This window comes from Tachyglossus aculeatus, chromosome 1, assembly GCF_015852505.1.
Source record: "Tachyglossus aculeatus isolate mTacAcu1 chromosome 1, mTacAcu1.pri, whole genome shotgun sequence".
NCBI classification, from domain to species: Eukaryota; Metazoa; Chordata; class Mammalia; order Monotremata; family Tachyglossidae; genus Tachyglossus; species Tachyglossus aculeatus.
Genome location: NC_052066.1, coordinates 119,021,904 through 119,028,605, shown reverse-complemented (window position 1 = coordinate 119,028,605; position 6,702 = coordinate 119,021,904). Strand labels below are relative to the sequence as shown.

Below are 6,702 nucleotides of genomic sequence, written 5' to 3'. Positions count from 1 at the left end.
ATCCATTTGCTTAGTTGATGTCGTTGTCACTCATGTTCCATTGTTGACTCATTGCACTTGCATTTTAAAACCTCTATGTAAAAGACTGACGGGCCCTCTCATGAAAGCATTTATAAGGTCACCAACCTCAGCTTTGGGAAAGGGAGGAGAAGGAAAGCACAAAGAGCATTCTTGGGGAAGGAGAATAGAAGAACTGGATTTGGCCAATTGCAAAAACTAGGAATTTTTCTCCCAGCTCCAATGCAATTGTGTGCTTGTAACCTTGATTCTGCAAGCTGTCCATTTCAGTTTAATAAAGCTGCTGACTTGCCTAGCTGCTGCAGCCGGCACTATTATGGAAATTCCAGTTACCAGTTTGTTCCGTGAAGATAAAAGGACCAGACCAAGGAGACGAAAATCGATCGCCTCCATGAAAACAAAGACAGTTGAAAAGTTAAATAACAGATATCCATGTGATAAAAAATAATTAAAAGGATTTAATGCTCAAATCTAGGGATTGGTATTAACTTTGTAAAATAGTGGGGCTGTAGTCTTGAAATCTTACCAGCTGAAACTTGCTCATTCATTGTCTCATTTATTGAGCACTTACTGTGTGCAGAGCACTGTACTAAGCGCTTGAATATGAATCTGAGAAAATGGGTTTAATGGATGGACATTGCATATTACAAATAATACCAAGGCATTAATGAAAACTACACCCCATAGTTTAAAATATGTGCAACATGTGACATTTTTAGTTTAGATTTTGGAATTATTTCTTACTCTTATTATGTCTATTTGCCTTTACTTACTACCACTATATCACTGGCTCAGAATTTTTTTTCTTAATGTTTTCTATAGTTCAATCTGCTTATAGTAAAGTACTTCTTAAAAAAAAGTGAAGGGTGATGGTGGTTTAGACTGACAGATTGGTATGTACCTGCCTAAGAGCAACATGACCCAGCAAAATACTTCAGTGTTAATGACATAAAATTGTACTATTTATCACCAAAAACAGCAGGGGCACCAATGGGAAGGACAACATGTTAGATTATAGGGTGGTGTTATTATTACTTGTAAAAACAATAATATTAAAACACTGATGATTATTTTGTTTTTTCGTAACTTCAATACAGATAGCTTTGAAATCCTTCTCTGCTCTGCTGTGACAGAAGAGCGAGTGTGTCAGGCTGACCTGACTGAGTGTTCAGTTGCGCACTGAGCTGAGTAAGGGGCATTAAGTGCTCCATACCAATCCTCGAAACAACAGCCTTCCTGAATCAAAGCAAGGAGAACCCTTACAGATATATGGTCATTACTGACTAACCTGAAAGGAAACTCTCTCTCTCTCTCATACCGAGTCTCAAACTGTAAGATTCTTCTAGTGTGAACCTGATTCTCTGATGGTTTAGGGGTGTAACCGGGGGCCACATTTTCTTGAAGGTACAGTACGTTTTATTTTGGGGCATAGATCTGCATTTTTCATTTAACTCACTAATGTTTTATTGCTAATAATACGGGCTGTATTATATTGTGTTTAAAAGTATGAATGTAGTATTTATTGTATAGCTCAGTTCAAACCAATTAGGCAAACTGCCTAATTCAAATGACATCATTCTAATTTTTCCATGAAACAAATGAAGAACCAATTTTACAGTTTTTATTATATTTCACTTCTTTCAAACTAAGGATATTAAAATAATCCTTTTGCTCTGTTTTGCATAGGGGTTCTAAAACAATGTATTCACTGTTCCCAGTACTTGTTTTCTCTGCTGTTTCTGACCATCAGGGGCTTTTCTTGCTTCCACTGTCTGGGAAGTTTTGGACATTATATTTAGTTCTGGTTTGGGGAGGGTTTAAGACTCTTCTCAGAATTGCTTTCCTGACATTCAAGAAGCAGGTGATCAGAGAAGCCTAGGAAACTGAACAAGGGCTAGAGAAGGGGATGAGATAGAACCTGCAAATCTTTATGGACCACAGAAATGTTACTTCTTTTTGGATCAGCATTTGGGAAGCTTATACTTTTCTATAGGAAATGTTTATTTAAAAACATGGTTGGCTGTAGGGAACTTCCAAATAATTTTCGAGAACTTATGCTACTTTCACAAAATATTTACTTCATTTATATATATATCCCAGGATTAATATGTCACTGAGACATCACAATAACTCTAGATTTACTTTGAGGTGTTCCCCTCAACATGATCTTTGGAAATTAAGTAGTTAGAAATGAAATAATCTTATTAGTTGTTAATAATGAGTTCCACTCTTGGGAGAGGGCCTAAATTTCTTAGTTCTTGATTCAGTAGAAGGGAAAAGAAGAGGCAAATTCCATTTCCTATTTGAGTTGTGGGATTTCTGGAAAGATGGATGGATGGAAAGACAGATTTTGGGAGTTTCCTTGTTTGTGATGGTGAGTGGCTCTCTTCAATCATACATGAGAGGCAAAGAGAACTAAAAATGTGTTATTGGCCTGCCGTCACCCAAGCAACACAGGGTGGCAGGGGTGGTGGTGCAACTAAAGTATAACTAAACTATAGTAGTAATAATAATAATAGTGATTGTGGTATTAAGGGCTTACTATATGCCAAGCACTGCACTAGCTCTGGGGAGGATTACATGATAAATCAGCCTGGACACAGCCCCTGTCCCTGACTGGCGATCACAGACTAACTAACAGGGAGGGAGAATAGGCATTTAATCTCTTTTTTACAGATGAGGAAACTAAGGTGCATTGAAGTTAAGTGACTTGCCCAAAGTCACAGAAATGGCAGGTTGCAGAGCCAGAATTAGAATCCAGGTCTCCTGACTGCCTGGCCTGTCTCCTTTGCAGTTGTGAGACCGTGGAGAAAGTCAGAAAACTAAGAAAAGCAGAAATTCCTTTAAGGATGAGGATAAAATGACAGCAGTACATAAACTGATATATTTATTTCCTTTTGGCTTGTTTCATTTTGGTAAGCCTAGAAAGCTGAAGAGAACATATCAAAAGGGGGTTTTACTGACATATATTCCACAGCATTGGCCAACAATTTCATGAACTATTGTGATCTTGAGTAAAATGAATAGAAAGTTGATAGAAGGCCAGAGGGAGGAATAACAAGTATCCCTAAATAAGTAACTTAAAAATGGGGAGGGAGATTCCATTACTGTCTTCTAGAATTTTCAGTCTAAATCTTGGAAAATGTAATACATTAAATATTGAGAGAACAATATGTAAGCATCTGGAATGAAATAGAACTGAAAACAATTATCAATTGAAGTTTGCTTTTAGAGAAGTGCTTTGCTAGGAATGAAATGTTAGAGGCCCTGCAAACAAGCTGCTGTGGTAAAATGAGATAGTATTTTGTGTTACCTTTTGTGATTTGTATTTACGTCATCAAAATCTTCATTGAGAAGTGGGAAATTAATGGTGTCTAGGGCACTGAAGTTTGCTAAAATAAATATGTATGTTCATGCATATAACCCTAGAATTTTGCAAGGCGCACCTCAGTCTCATAAGCCTAATGAGGTTAGAAATATGGCCAAGAGCTATGAAATGAGATTTAGTGGGAAAGCTTGAAAGTTAATGTAAATGAGGAAAAAGAATCTAAAATATGAAAACTTACTTGGAAATCATACAGCTGAGTGATAGTTGACAGGGTTGTACTGACAGCAAGTCTCTTTAGTTTGAAGTGCCACATAGCTGTTTTTACTACCAAATCAAATTAAGGCAGAATGATTAATGTGATCTGGGGCTGCAGATTGTCCAGTGCTATCATGTGAACAGCGGGACATAACATTCTTTCTTCATGAGATACTAGTTTGGAACAGTGTCTTTCATTAGAAACGTGCAGTTTCTAGCTTAATATGGGCAAAGTGAAAGGATGTAAGAAAGGAAAATCAAAATTGTGTATGAAACAGGTTTTACTTGGAAGGATGTCTTAGGTTTGCAAAGTGGTTATAAATATTTTTATTACAATTATATTGCCTCTTGAGTAAGTCCATTCAAAGAGTTTTCTTTCCTTCTATTTTTTTTAAAGGAAATGACAATAGGAAGTAAAGATTTGAGTTGGGGATTGATCGCAAATTTCTTTGAGGAAAATACAATTTTTAGCTGCTTGTTGGAAGAAAACTGATGTTACAAACAAGTTAGATGCTCTGGGGAAGAGAACTCAGGCCAAGACCTGAATGTTAGAGGAGTTTTGAGAAAGTGTTGTCAAATTGATTGTGAGAGTGGGTGTCATTTGTTTGCCTTCTTTTTCCCAAGTGTCCCTCATTCTGAAGTCTCTGAAGAAGGTCTTTAAATTGCTTCATAGAATTCTGAACAGCTGGATTTTTCCCTGTTGTCTGTAGAAATATCATTTTCAAGAAAGGTAATAATAATAATAATAATGGCATTTGTTAAGCGCTTACTATGTGCAAAGCACTGTTCTAAGCGCTGGGGGGATACAGGGTGATCAGGTTGTCCCACGTGGGGCTCACAGTCTTAATCCCCATGTTACAGATGAGGTAACTGAGGCTCAGAGAAGTTAAGTGACTTGCCCGGGGTCACACAGCAGACATGTGGCGGTGCTGGGATTCGAACCCATGACCTCTGACTCCAAAGCCCATGCTCTTTCCACTGAGCCATGCTGCTTCTCTGTTATCTTTGTGTGTGTTATCTTTGTGATTTGTTTCAGTAACTCACCTTTTCCTTAGTGACAGACACATTATTTTAAATAACGTTGAGAACATGCTTATGGCTGCTCATTTGCATTCACTCAACCAACGGTATTTATTGAGTGCTTACTGTGTGCAGAGCATTGTCAACTAAACGTTTTAGTATATTGGATGCTTCCTCCCTTCGAAACAACCATTCAAAGAGGCTTACCAACTTTCCCTAAGTCAGTAAATGCTAAATTACTATAATGATTTTAGAGTGGATTTCTGACATTTTAAATCATAGCATTGCCAAAACCTTTTTTTACATCTTCTCTACCTGCGAGCTCTCCTCAAAGGGCAGTTGAAAATTTGGCTGGGCTCGTTACAAAGTCTTGCTCTGAGATTTTGTTGTTGGGAAATGTGAGCCTGCCAAGAAAACAGCATGAAGAGCAATGTAGGAAAGTCAATCTTAACATTAGACTTGTCTCCAGGACCCAGGATCCTAGGCAAAATGAGTAAAAGAAAATGGGAAGGAAACGTGTGATTTCAGAGATCTGAAAAATCATCTTGCAGGTAGCTGCACTTTGCTTTCTGGAATCAGTGGTGGAATTATTTTTGCCTGAGCATGATGGAGGGAAGAGGGTTGCGACTTTATTCTATTCTTGTATCATCTCTAATTAAAATTTGAGGGCACAAAGTACACTTCTACAGTTGTTTTCCTGCTCTGGACGTTAGTTCCTGATTCACACAAAGCAGATACAATGAGCTAGAAGCGGGCAGTTCTGGAGGAAAGGATTTATCCTTTTTGAAGGGGGCCTAGTGGGCAGGAAACAGGCCTGGGAGTCAGGAGATCTGGTTTCTAATCCCAACTCCACCACTTGCTTGCTCTGTGACCTTGGGTAATGTAACTTATCATCTCTATGTCTCAGTTTCCTTATCCGTAAAATAGGCAATAAATAACTGTTCTCTCTCTCCCCTTCCCCTCCCCCACCTTTTCTCCCTCCTCCTTTAATGGTAATATAAATTATAGTATTTGCTAAGTACTTACTATGAGCGAAGCACTGACTTACAGGACTGCCCTTCCACTTGGCAACCACTGCTTCTCGGTAACCATGGACCGTATGTGAAATATAGACTTTGTCTGACCTGCTTATCTGGTATCTAACCTAACTCTCAGTACAGTGCTGGGCATCCAGCACTTAGTACTTGTTTCGTTGTCTGTCTTCCCCTTCTAGACTGTGAGCCTGTTGTTGGGTAGGGACTGTCTCGATATGTTGCCGATTTATACTTCCCAATCGCTTAGTACAGTGCTCTTCACACAGTAAGCGCTCAATAAATATGATTGAATGAATGAATAGTACAGTTCCTCCCCCTTTCCCTCCCCACAGCATTTGTGTATATTTGTACATACTTATTACTCCATCTTATTAATGATGTGTATATAGCTATAATTCTATTTATTCTAATGGTATTGACACCTGCCTACTTGTTTTGTTTCGTTTTGTTGTCTGTCTCCCCCTTATAGACTATGAGCTTGTTGTTGGGTAGGGACCGTCTCCATATGTTACCGATTTGTACTTCCCAAGTGCTTAGTACAGTGCTCTGCACACAGTAAGCGCTCAATAAATACAACTGAATTGAATTACAGTGCTTGAGAAACAGTGTGGCCTAATGGAAAAGGCACAGGGTTGGGAATTTTTGTCACTTGTCTGCTGCATGACTTTGAGCAAGCCATTTCTGTGTCTTTCAGTTTCCTCCTCTGTAAAATGGGGATTTAATACCTGTTCTCTCTCCTCCTTGGACTGTGAGCCACATGAGACAGAGACTGCATCCAACCTGATTAACTTGTATCTACTCCACTGCTTGGCAGATAGTGATCACTTTAAAAGTAACACTGTCATATTCTAAGTGTTTAACATACCACAATTATTATTTTTATCATTTTTATTATTATTAAAGGTTTTAATACATGAATTTCAATTCTCACATCTGGCTTGGTAGTTTGTGACCATTTACCTTTCCAAATCATGGTAGGAGCAGAGCCTGCCTCCTCTCATCTCTTACTTGTGGCTTCACTCATTTGTTGCCCTATGGAGAAGCAGT

The 6,702-nt window shown here is 38.5% G+C and overlaps 1 protein-coding gene across 1 annotated transcript in view; it reads left to right on the top strand.

Annotated features, from left to right (window-relative positions):
• The first annotated feature begins 1,359 nt into the window (after positions 1 to 1,359).
• The window catches only part of GREB1 (growth regulating estrogen receptor binding 1), a 116,996-nt gene continuing 111,653 nt past the window's right edge, over positions 1,360 to 6,702 (top strand). The window contains exon 1 of the mRNA XM_038744455.1: positions 1,360 to 1,422. The gene's annotated coding sequence lies outside the window, so the exon portion shown is untranslated. The remainder of the gene's footprint in view (positions 1,423 to 6,702) is intronic.